This window comes from Microtus ochrogaster, unplaced genomic scaffold (genome assembly GCF_000317375.1).
Source record: "Microtus ochrogaster isolate Prairie Vole_2 unplaced genomic scaffold, MicOch1.0 UNK1, whole genome shotgun sequence".
Lineage (NCBI taxonomy): Eukaryota > Metazoa > Chordata > Mammalia > Rodentia > Cricetidae > Microtus > Microtus ochrogaster.
Window position 1 is genome coordinate 39,722,958 of NW_004949099.1, and position 12,221 is coordinate 39,735,178.

At 48.4% G+C, this 12,221-nt stretch overlaps 1 protein-coding gene across 2 annotated transcripts in view; it reads right to left on the bottom strand.

The window, feature by feature from the left end:
• Positions 1-5,208: 5,208 nt before the first annotated feature.
• The window catches only part of Kcna6 (potassium voltage-gated channel subfamily A member 6), a 33,546-nt gene continuing 26,533 nt past the window's right edge, over positions 5,209-12,221 (bottom strand). For both annotated transcript variants that reach the window (XM_013353010.2, XM_005365263.3), the window contains one exon: positions 5,209-5,590. The gene's annotated coding sequence lies outside the window, so the exon portion shown is untranslated. The remainder of the gene's footprint in view (positions 5,591-12,221) is intronic.

Genomic DNA, 12,221 nt, shown 5'->3' on the forward strand with positions numbered 1-12,221 from the left:
GGGAGGCTGGGAGGAGGCGGAAAAAATTTTTTCTTTCTTAATAAAAAAAATATTAAAAAAAAAAGAATTACCAATAATGCACCAATTAGAACAAGACTCCTTTCTTCCAGACCGCCCCCCCCCAACACACACACACACAGTCCTCCCGCTGTTACCCAGTTCTTCAGAACCCATCAGGGAGACTGCAGATGCAGCTCAGGTGCTAAGTTGCCTAGCCTGCACAAAAGCCCAGCACTCTATAATCCGGGCCTGGTGGTGCATGGGTGCGGTGCCAGCCTTGGGGAAACAGACATAGGAAGGTCATCCTTGGCCACGCAGTGCGTTTGAGGCCAACACGGCACTCATGACACCCTGTTTCAGATTTTTATAGAAGCGGAGGCACGATAACTCACACCTTTGATCTCATCGCTCAGGAAGCAGAGACAGGCAAATCTCTGTGAATCTGAGCAGCCTGGTCTACCCAGCATGTTCCAGGCCAGCCAGTGCTACCTGGAACCTAGCAAGACCTTGCCACAAAAACGCCTGGACAAGCATAGATACGAAAACAGCTTGAATGGAGGCTATGCTACCAGAGCATTTTTGAGACGTCACGCTTGGAATTGGAGAAGAGTGAAGATCTGGTCCCTAGCATGTCATCCTCCCCCCTCTCCCTCCCCCCCCCCGAACCTTGTTAAAGGGCACCAGTCTGCAAAGTGTAAGCTTACCCAGAGGACTGGTGAACACACCCTTGTGCCACTTTTAATATGTGCCTCTCCAAACTTTAGAATGCAGGGAGCCGGCGACCTACAGTGCAGGAGACCAAGTGCACGTCGCTTACAGGAAGTAACCTGAGGACCTTTGAATCAGTTCTCTGCTTGACAACGAGGAGGAAAGTGAGGCGTGGACTCAAAGACTGGCTGTGGTGTGGGGACGTGTTCCCAAGTTCACCTTTTCCTCAGGCCCCTCTTATCCCAGGTACTGTTACCAGGAGATGCTCTAAACGCCTTGACTTGCTTTTTAGCTTAGTTAGATCCCATGAAATTTCCGTGACCAACTGATATTGGATCTGGAGAATTGTTCTTCCAAGAGACACTTGATTTTTTTTTTTTTTTTTTTTGCTTTGTCATCTCCTAGTTCCTGAGGATAGTACTCCACAGGGGAAAACTGGACCCAGGTCCCCTGGCCACCAGGCTTCTTCTGTGTGGAGTTTCTACCACAGTGTCATACTGATTCCTGTTGCTCCCTCGGCCCTTCCAGGGGATTACGGGCAACCCACAAGCGAAGGCTCTGGAAATTGCCTACCTATTTTCACAGGCCAAGGAACGAGGAGCCTTTGGCGCCTCAGTTGCTTCCAGATCTGCACAGGAGGTCTGAGAAGCCGTGGTTACCAGAGCACACAGCACCGCCAGGGCAGCTTGTCACCCATTTACCCATGACTAGCAACACCGGGACAGCTGCACCCCATCAGGGGAACTGTGGCAAGTCTCTGTCAACAACAGACCCTAATAGTCCCAGCTAGATGGCTATACAGACTGCGGGCCCTGAATAGGTTTGCACAGGAGGGCTCTGGCTGCTCCTTCCAACCGGAAGTGGCGCTGGCTAACTCAGGGGCAGCAGGGGCTATGGTGCGGTTAGGAAGGAAAGTGGTTGTAGCTCCCTCTAGTGGGCTGTTGCCAGAAAGCGGAAGTGGAGAGAAGTGGAAGAAGGGGCCTGACCTGGGCAAACATTCAAGCTACTGGATGTCACTGCGAAGTAATGCATTTGCTCTTCAGAGGAAGCTGTTCCCATCACACCCAGCACAAATATCTTGGTGACAGAGGCTGTTCTTACGATCAAGCGGCAGGTGGACCAGAGTTCTGGGGAGCTGATCCCCTGCGTGGGAGCCTCTCGAGCCATCGTCACTCTGCTGTGAACAAACCAGAGACTTAGCCCCCGGAGGCTAGCTTCCTTCCATTTCCGGAGAGTTGGAGGGGGGCCAGTCAACCACGCAAACTCCCATCCCTGTGTTACTCTGAAATGCTGGGTGTCCGTGACCGTGACTCAGGGAACTCACAGTTTATTGCTTGTCAATCAAGCTAACCCACAGGTGAGGGGAATCTGGCTGCATGCATGCTCACCAACTTCCCCACGCCTTGCCCTCGTGGTGATCAGTCGAGGTCCCTTTCCCTCGCCTCACCCACGCTGCCCTAATTAACCAAGGGGATTTTGTACTTGCAGGTCAAGCTGAAAGAGAAGGGCCCTCTTCTGTGATTGGACAGGAAAAAGCTCCTGGCTAAAGGTGCCATCAGAGCTGTTGGCTGTTGCGGAGACGGGACTGAAGAACTCACACTAGCAAGAAGAGAACATCCGCAGGACCCATCCCGTAGCAAGGAGAGTAAAGACGATGGCTAACTTACATAGACTTACAGCCAGTGTGGGTCAGCGAGACTCTACTGTGCTCTCAGTAACCTATAAAACGGCCATTCTTGCCTGGGTACCAGACTCATTTCCATACTAAGCAAAGTCATCTGGTTATTATAACTGCCTGCTGCCAAACGAAGAAGTTCACGGAGATAAACCAGTGTGGGTCTCCCTGGGCAAGAGGCTTTTGTTTCCCATCATGCACCTGTATCTGGAAATGAGTTCATGCTAGTGGCTTGTGGACAGAGTCACAAACGTCAAAGCTATGAAGCAAGAAGAGACACTGGTGGTCACAGGTCATTCTGCCCATTTTCCAGATGGGCTCATGGAGAAGTGAGGACCCGAGGAGGCTTGGTATGTGTCACACCGAGTTGCTGCCAGGTCTTCAGGCTCTCAGACTGAAGCTCTTGTCCCTCCACCAAACTATATAGCCACCGTGAACTTGAACGGATGGACAGAACTGAAGTCTTCTCGCCGCAGCCCAGAGAGATGTCTGCTCACTCGAGAGTGTCATGTTACATCACTTATCTGACAGCTCACCCTGGAAACGGACAAAAAACCATCCCTAGACTGGTGCGTGACCCGTGCCATTCTGCGGCCGTGGACTTGGAACGCGTTGCCCGCACCCACCATGCTCTGGGGCTCTCTGGTTACTTTTCTTGGGTGTGTTCTGCCACTTGACTGAAAAGAAGGCGCACCCGACTCTGGGTCTAACGGAAGAGAGAAACGTGAGGAGAAGCGCGAAGAAGTGAGAGGGAGGCTGTGTGGGGGAGGAGAGCGAGAGACGAGGAATGAATCACGGGAACTCTGCTGTACCCCATCCCAGGTCCAGGGTCAGGATGACAGATGGGCATGGTGACAACAGCCGCCCCCTCCCACCGGCTTTCTGGAGAAAAAGAGGCGGCTGGAAAATGCTCAAACTCTCATTCACCTGCGCTGAACAGTGGGGAGGAAATGGGAGTCATACCGTGGTAGAGAGTCAACCAGGCCCCGCCCCCAGCCCCGCCTCTGTAACAGAGTGCCTGTCCACCGGTGGCCCAGAAGTGGGTCCAGCTACTGGGCCCACATGCTGGCTTAGCTGACTGCCTTTCTTCCCCACATCACCCCAATTCACTTCACTAAGTTCACAGCCTTCGAGTTTTCCTGGACGGCCGGCCTCTCATGTCCCGCATCCCACCTCTCTTGTTGACACTGCTTTCCCTAGGGATGGGGTCTGGCCGTGTCTCACTGGCTCCACTGAAGCAGCCAGATGCAAAACATCCACTCTCTAAGATTATTCAGCCTCATCACTGGTGATTCCGGGAAAACTAATCACTCTTCAGAATCCTGTAGGAATGGCTTCCTGCTGTCCCGGAGCACAGAAGTCCCGTGGGGCCCTGACTTGCCTGTCCCACCCTCCATCTGAGGTTTCTCTGCATTGTCTCCTACCCTGCTGATGGCTGGCCAACCTCCAGCCACATGGCCCCTACGTCTATGTACAAACCAGCTGCCTGTTCCTACCTTTGCATGTGCTCGGAGTGGACCATTTTCTCCTGATCTGATAACCTCCTGGACTTTACCCAAGCACCACCTCCTCACTCAGTCCTTCCCTGCCTCCCTCTTCTCAATAGTCCTATATTGCAGATAAACTCACCTACTGTGCAAATATCTATTCATTTGCTGTATTAAATTCCTGCCTTTCCTGGACAGGACCCAATCTTAATATCAGCCATCAGGATTATTTAGTAGCAAGAGAAGTCTGGTGGAGAAAAGTGTGTTTGTGTGTGTATGTGCATGTTTGTTCAACCACGTGTGTGTGCATGTGTGTGTATGTGTGTACATGTATGTGTGTTTATGTGTGTTGGAGATGTTTGACAGTCATCTTCACTTGTAATCAGTGGTTTACGAACACTTGATCGCTTGAATAAGTACTTTAACCATATTTATCGGCCAGAGTCTATGCTTTCTCCATTCATTCACTGGCCCAGCTGACATTCACAAACGGTCCTTGCCACATTGGGTGTTCTAGTGGACACTGGGTACAGCCTTCCTGAGAATATGGTCCCTAGGGTAGGGTAACGGGCCCAGCTGTGACAACTAATCTGAGTGAATCTTAGCATTAAGGCAGACGGACACATGCACACAGCACCTGACTAGGAAGTAAATATAGACCAAAAGGAACAAATACTTGGGTGAGTGGCTGCTGGTGGGGATGTCCCTCTCCGGAGACCCCAGAAAAGAGTAGAGGAGTGATTGTTGGGGGACTTCCAGAGTAACATTACTGTTGTTCTCATGAGGACAAGCAGTCAGCTGTGGGCTCCAAGGAGAACAACGAGAGTCACGAGATGGGCTGGGCATGGTGGTACATACACTGTAATCTTGGCCTTAAAGAGGCTGTTACAGGAAAATGAAGAATTCACGGTCATCTTTGTCTACATGGTGAGGTGGAGGGCAGCCTGGGCTGCATGAGAAAGCCTGTTTCAAATAAGGAAAGGAGAGACCACTCCCACTCCCCTGAGGGACCTATGTATGATATCTGCAGACCCTGGGAAGCCCTTTGAAAGACAGTTCTGACCTTGACATATGCCCTGCACTGAGACCCAAGAGGCAGACGATGCTAGACAATGGTCTACAGCTGGTCTCCTTGGGGAGCATCCCCTGCCTGAGCCAATCTGCAGAAGCTGATGGAGAGCCTTCTCTGGTGGCCCACGAGTGGGCACCGTGGGTGAGAAACATTGGGAAGCTGGCCAAGTGCTTTGGCATCTGCGCATCTGCCTGCCTTTGTCAAAGCCACGCAACGTGAGTGCTGAGCTTGGCTCTTGGGGTTGTTACACAGCACAAGGCCTGGCCTCTGAGACTGCCATTTATTTATGAGTTAACTCTTCCACAGCCAGGCCAGGCCCGGACGCCTCCGCAGCAACGTCATGGCTTCTTTGGCTCCCACATCATCCCATCCCCTTTTTTCTATTGGTCATTCCATCAGCTCTCACCCTGCTCCTGTGGCCCCAACTCGAGCATTCAGAACCCCGTCTTTAACTACAGGAACTCCCCTATTTTTCCGTCCCAGTCGCTGTGTGGAAGGCCACCAAGGGCTATCCGGCGGAGTCATTCAGTGAGGAGGGGGTGCCATCCTGCCATCCTCCAGGGAACTTGAAGGCCAGGTGTTCTGGGTCCAGCCACTCTGCGCGAGGTGTGTGTAGGTTTCCCCGAGTGGCCCACATGCAGCCTGACCCTGCAAGGGAGGAAGGAGAACAAAGGAAGTTCAGAGAAGGACGTGAGGACATAAAGAAAGGCAGGGGTATTCTTCCTGAACACGGGGCACAGGACAGACACACACGGCGGAACAAACACAGACACAACACGGCGGCTCCCACGTGGGTCCACTTTAATGGGGGAGGGAAACACAGAAGGGCAGAGGAACGTGCGGGACACACGAGGAAAGGCAAAACGAGGGGGGGAGCTTCGTGTGGCCCTGCCTTTTAACGGGGAGCGCAAGGGTATCTGGGAAGGATATCCCATACCTGCGCGCACGTGCGCGCACAGGTAACCATAGTCCAGGAGGAGTCTGGGAGTTGTAGTTTTTCAAAAGAACAACACATGGGAGACGCCATCATACAAACTGTAATTTGGCTTTTTTCCTTCGTCTCCCCCAGCACTCACAAGGACCCGCTACCAGACCTCGGCTCTCCTTGTTCCATCACTCACTGCAACTACAGAACTGGCCCGCGGTAGGTGAGCGCAGGCTAGCGGAATCCCATCCTCCTTCCTGACTCAAGCCTGTAAGACAGTGAAGCATCCCTAAGCTGGTGGCTCACCACGTGCCTGAGTGGAAACTGAGCTACACATCAGGAACTCAGGCCATGCTTTCCCCACAGCCTTCACATGTCGGCAGCTCCAGTGTAATTTCTGCACCAATCCCCAAGCAAGACACATTCAAAACCATTCGACCGGAGCTGGAAAATGGCAGATTAAAAAGCACCCACAATATTAGACTGAAAACTTGGGTCTGATCCCTGGAATCCGTGGTGGAAGGAAGGAAAGAACTGACTCATTCAAGTTACTCTCTGACCTGAGAACACAATCTGTGTTCTCTCTCTCTCTCTCTCTCTCTCTCTCTCTCTCTCTCTCTCTCTTTCTCTTCTCTTCTCTTTGTAAAATCCTCCAATAAATAACAGAAGACAGTTTGTCTATGAGAAAAGAAAAGGTTGCTTTGAAACAAGAACCATTAAAAAACACCCACAAAAATAAGGAAGGGGGTTCCACCTAAAATGTTAACCATTCAACGTCCAAGCAGAGACCATCCAAGCCTCAGAGAGGTGAGCGAAAGATTTGAAAGGGCCTCAGAAGAGGAGTCTTACCAGAATCCAAGACCACATTCAACAGGATGGTATAACCTAGGGGAGCCAAGATGAAGGTGAAGTCCAGCCTAGTGTGTCTGCACACAGTAGGAGATTTACACTGCTGGCATGGCATTTACTGAGTCCTGTTCTCATGGAAACCAAATAGTGACAAGTACATAGAAAGAGGCAGAACATAGGGAAGGAGATGCTTAGGAGTTCCAGGGGGAAAGAAGTCATGTGAGAAACAAAATATAATTTACCCCAGCCCTCTAGAGGTTTCTCCATGGGGAACACTATTTACACAGCCATGATAAAGAAGAACTGAATTCAGAGATGTAAAAACTGACGCTCACACTACAGTGGGTGGGGAAGGTATACATGGGTGCTGTGTGTAGTGTGGAGAGCAGTGGTGGATGGTATCTTCCATAGTAGGGAATGGATTTTTCTAAGACTTGGGAGACAAAACTTCAAAAGCAACACAAGTGTATTTCAGGGTGTGCAACCGTGGTCTAGACAAAACACAAGTGTATTTCAATGCATGCAATCGTGGATTTAGACAAATCACAAGTGTATTCCAGGGAGTGCAATCATGAATCTAGACAAAACACAAGTGTATTCCAGGGGGTGTAAATGTGGTCTAGACAAAACAGCTACAGCAAAGGAGGGGGTGTTTCTAAGAGTGTAAGTGGGAGAGTGAGGGCTGGGGGTGGTTATTGTTGGGTATGAGGCTTGATGGGGAGGCTGGTCTTTTACAACTTGAACAAATGTTTCCATTTCCTTTTCAAGTAGTGGTTCTCAGCCTGTGGGTCAAGAGTCCATTGTGGAGGGGAAGCGGCCGTCTCATGGGGGTCACCTAAGACCATCTTCACATCAAATATTTACATTACAGTTCCAAAAGTGGCAAAATTACAATTTTGAAGTAGCAATGAAAATAATTTTATGGTTGGGGGTCACCACAACACAAGGAACTGTGCTAAAGGGTTGTGGCACTAGGGAGGTTGAGAACCACTGTTTTAGAGGAGGAAAAAATAAATGAAAATTTCTCCAACCCAAAAGACACATTCTCAAGTTTGAAAAATAAAACCAACTTACAGCATTGCCAGATTTAGCAAAACAGGCAAAAACCAAAAGAACATCCAGCAAAATGTGAGTTTCAAAAGAGCAGATCGATGTCTTTTAGGATAATTGTGTCCTAAATACTGAAGATGTTACTCAAGTTTATCTGAAGTTCAGATTTAATGAGCATCCACCATTTTATCCAGCAACCCCATGTTCATTAGATGAACACCAAGGCCAGAGCCAGGACAGGGAGATCCTGACACTTACATAAAGCAGCAAGTTCTCATGGAAGGAAATCAGAAAAAGCAGCAACTTTGCAAAATCATGGCAAGATTAGGAGTTAGGAAACAGGAGTATGGTGTCTTCAAAACTGTAAGGAAAAACAACATCTATCCTGGAATTCCACATCCATAGTCACACATGGAGCTTGAGAACGGAATAAAGGCATTTGGCATGCCAAGTTCAAAACGGGAAACTCACTCATCATTTTTGAGGATACGGTGCACGGTCTGCTCCATTCAAACGAAAGCAAAGCAAGACTGAAGCACAGAGTCCAGGAAAACAGAAGCCCAACAGAGAGAAAAGGAAAGTGAATTCTCGGGATAACGGCTATACCAAGACGGAGCGAAAGCAGGCAAGTTAGAGCGGGAAAGTGGAAGGTTCCAGAATGGAAGACCTCAGTGGTGGGGGACCAATAGAGAGCCTGCTTGGAAAATGATCTAGAGGGGTTTTCCAACTGTGACAGAGAGCCCGGAAAGAACCATAAATATGAACGCAGAAAATTAATCAGGTGGAGAAAATGAGGCAATTATTAACAAAGTGTTTACAAGAGATTAAACAAACATTATCATAATGCACTGCTTGGCAATGTGGAAAATAATACTTGATGGTGATAATGACATAAACGCCAATCTAAACAAAGCATTAAGTGAGGGCAGAAAGCATTCGCCAGGCTCTTGGCTGCATTCGCAAAGACAAGAGCCGAAGTCCTGTGGCTCAAAGACGATAGGCTAACCCACAAGGCCCTCCATGGTCTCGCCCCACTGTATGACCCTGACATCATCCATTTTGGTACCCCCACCTCACTCATTTTGCTCAGCAGAGAAGGCTCCTGGCAGCTCTTCTCCTCAATTACACCATGTCCTCCTGACTCGGGGCTTTTGTGCTGCTGTGTGTGCCCTTTGCATAGATCCACAGGGCTCACAGACCCAACCCAGCAGGTCCTTGCAGAGACTCCCTCTTCTAGATAGGCCCTCCAACTCCTTATGTAACACTGCTTCTTCTCCGACATCCCTACAGCACTGTGACTGGCATTTACTTATTCATAGCCATTTGCACTCAGTATAACACCACTATATATATATGTGTGTGTGTTATGTCATAGTGTGTGTATATATATATATATATATATATATACATACATACATATAGTGAGATGTCATAGTAATATATATTAGCCACACTTCCTGTTACTGTAACCAAGTCCCTAGAAGAAGCAAGTGATGGGAGCCACAGTTTCTTCTGGTTCAGCAGGATGTAGGTCATGGTGGCCCTGGGAATCTGGAGGCAGGAGCTGGTCACATTTCATCCACAGCCAGGAAGCAGAGAACAGACAGGAAGTAGGGCAGGAACCAGTATGGTTATTTTAATCATAGACTTTGTTGTAGTTGAATGTACATGAGGTCCATGTATTAAGGCATTAGATGACAAGGTGGCACTGGGGGAGGCTGTAGGTCTTTAGGGGTCTAGCGGGAGGCCCTCAGGTTCTTGAGGCTTGCTCTCGAAGAGGACACTGTGACCATACTTGCTCTCCTTTGCTTCCTGGCACTAGGTGAGCAGGTTTGCTCCACCGTACACTGCTCCCACAGGTGCTGCTCCCCAGGCACTAAGCAACAGCATCAAGGAATCAGACCAGAACTTCTGAGCCAGGAGGAACCGGTTTACTTTATGAATTTGTTGTCTCAGACATTTGTTATGGTGACAGAGGTAACCCAAACTCCCAGCCTCTAGAAGTGTTAGAACACAAAATCCTGTTGGTGACGTTGCCAATCAGTGGCAGTGGGCAATACAGCCTGGCAACGTGTGATTTGAGTAAAAGTGAGGCCTTCCCTGCATCTGGGAAAAAGATACAAAGGTCACAGGTCACTGGAAGGGATAGAGAAAAGACCACACTGGCCAGACAGGGACATGCTGCTGAGTGTGATGATGCCCGCAAGGAGCCATAGCGGGTGCAGAAATACGGGGTGACAAACCAAGACCAGGTACACTGAATAAAACACAGGATTCCCAGCTCCACTTGATCTCCAGGCAATTCTGCAAAATTTGGGAACTTAAAAAATGTTTTGTGTCTATGTATATGTATGTACATGTGTGTGTGGATTACAGACACACACGTGTCACAATGTGTGTGGACAACCTCATGTATCAGTCCTCACCTTCCGCATTGTTTGCCACTGCAGATACCAAGAGCCCTGGCCTCGAACTTCCAGGGATCTTTAGGACTCCACCTGGAGTCTCACCATAAGGGAGCTGGGATTACAAGCACACAATACCGTGTCCAGCTTTATGTGGAGTGGGGAATTGGAAACCTAAGTTATCTCCCAAGCTTGGTACATTCTTATGCTGAGAATATACGCATCATTCATGAAAGATGGAAATGAAGCTGTGAGTCTGTTGTTTTCTCTGGCATCTACCCAATAGAAGTGAAATCTTCTAGAGACAATTTAGTAAACACACCTAAGTTTTTAAGGCATAAGAAATCTTCAGCACAGCAATCCTACCCTCAGAATTTATTCACAAGAAATCATAAGAGATAAATGTGTAAAAGTTGTGATATTTGTCGGTATATTGATTCTAATCATAAAAGAAACACATTTTGAGAAGAATGGTTAAATAGTATTTCTGTCCAAAAACCTGAAATCTTATGGTCTGTATTTATGTTAACTCTAATTCTATAAACTTCATCATAAAAATGGAAATAAAAATCACCTGTATTTATTAATGTGAAAATATGTTTAGAATATAGAGAGCTTAAAATGATAATAATTTCAAGTTGTGTTTACTAACTGTGCCAAACATACACACATGCATGCAAAAACTTTCTTTGATAATTCTCTTTAAAGTTCTTTCTTTGCTTTTACATTTTTCTTCTTATCTATGGGGGGGGAGCATGTACGTGGCATCCAGGGCACAACTTTCCGGAGTCAGTCTTCTCCCACCACATGGGTCGAGAGGCCTAAACTCAGGTCCTTGGCTTGGCAGAAAGTGCCTTCACCTATTGCAACCAACCACTGTGGAGGAACTGAAGCAGAATTTGAGTTGTGACAGACTAAGGGACTCCAGGCTCTGCTGCTCCAGGGTGGCCTTTTGTGCAGTTTTTGTTTTAGATAGCTCAGAGCTTAAAGCAGGCGCAGGGAAACAATGAAAAGTATATAGATTATTTCTCACCAGTATCACCAGATGTACTCCAGATTCAGAAGGTCTCCTGTCTGAACGGGAGCTATTTGTAAGACATCCTTGAAAGCTAAGTTTGGTGGTAGAGGGCTACATTTACCCACTGAGCCATCTTAATCCTCACGCCTGAATCAGGGTGGGCATCCACGTAAGGACCCAGCAGGAGGTTTCCTACAACTGTGGACTTGCTCCTCATCCTATTATCCTCAATCAGGGTGAAGCATCCACGTAAGGACCCAGCAGCAGGTTACCTACAACCCTACAACCGTGGACTTGCTCCTTATCCTATTTTGCTATTGCTGTATCTACGCTATGACTCTTCTCATACCAAAAGAGCCAAGGAGGAAGCTGGTTGCAGGAGATGCTGATTGATTTGTCTGTTTGGAGAAAGGGAGTTACTGCTATAGTTTGGCAATGCCCATTTTGTCCTTTCTTTTTATAACAGAGCAGGAATTTCCCCTAGAGAAGTCATCTCTGCGTTCTATCTCAGTCTGAGTTCTGTGGGCCACATGAGCGGCCACCTTCCCTCTGAGGTGTGTGTATGAACTGGACACAGCCAGCCGAGCATGCTATCCCCTCGGTCTGAGCATTTGTCCAGGTGGGATGCAGACTACTGAAGATCACATTACATACAGGCTTTGTTACACGGGGTAAGCACACAGATGAACAGGACTGAACAGAGTCCATAGAAACAGCCCCGTAAGCTGGATGTGGTGGCCCACACCTATCATCTCAGCTTTCAAGAGGCTGAGACAGGAGGATTACTATGAGTTGAACGTCAGCGTGGGCTATATAGTGAATTGTAGGCCAGGCAGGGGTACACAGTAAGGAATCAGGGGAGGACACAGAGAGAAGCAGATCCATGTAAGTATAGACAACTGGTTTTCCAGAATTCCAAAAGCGGTTGAATGGTGGAGAAGGAGCCAGGTGCTGGAAGCAGGAAGGGTCAGGTGGTGGAAGCAGGAAGGGTCAGGTGGTGGAAGCAGGATGGGTCAGGTGGTGGAAGCAGGA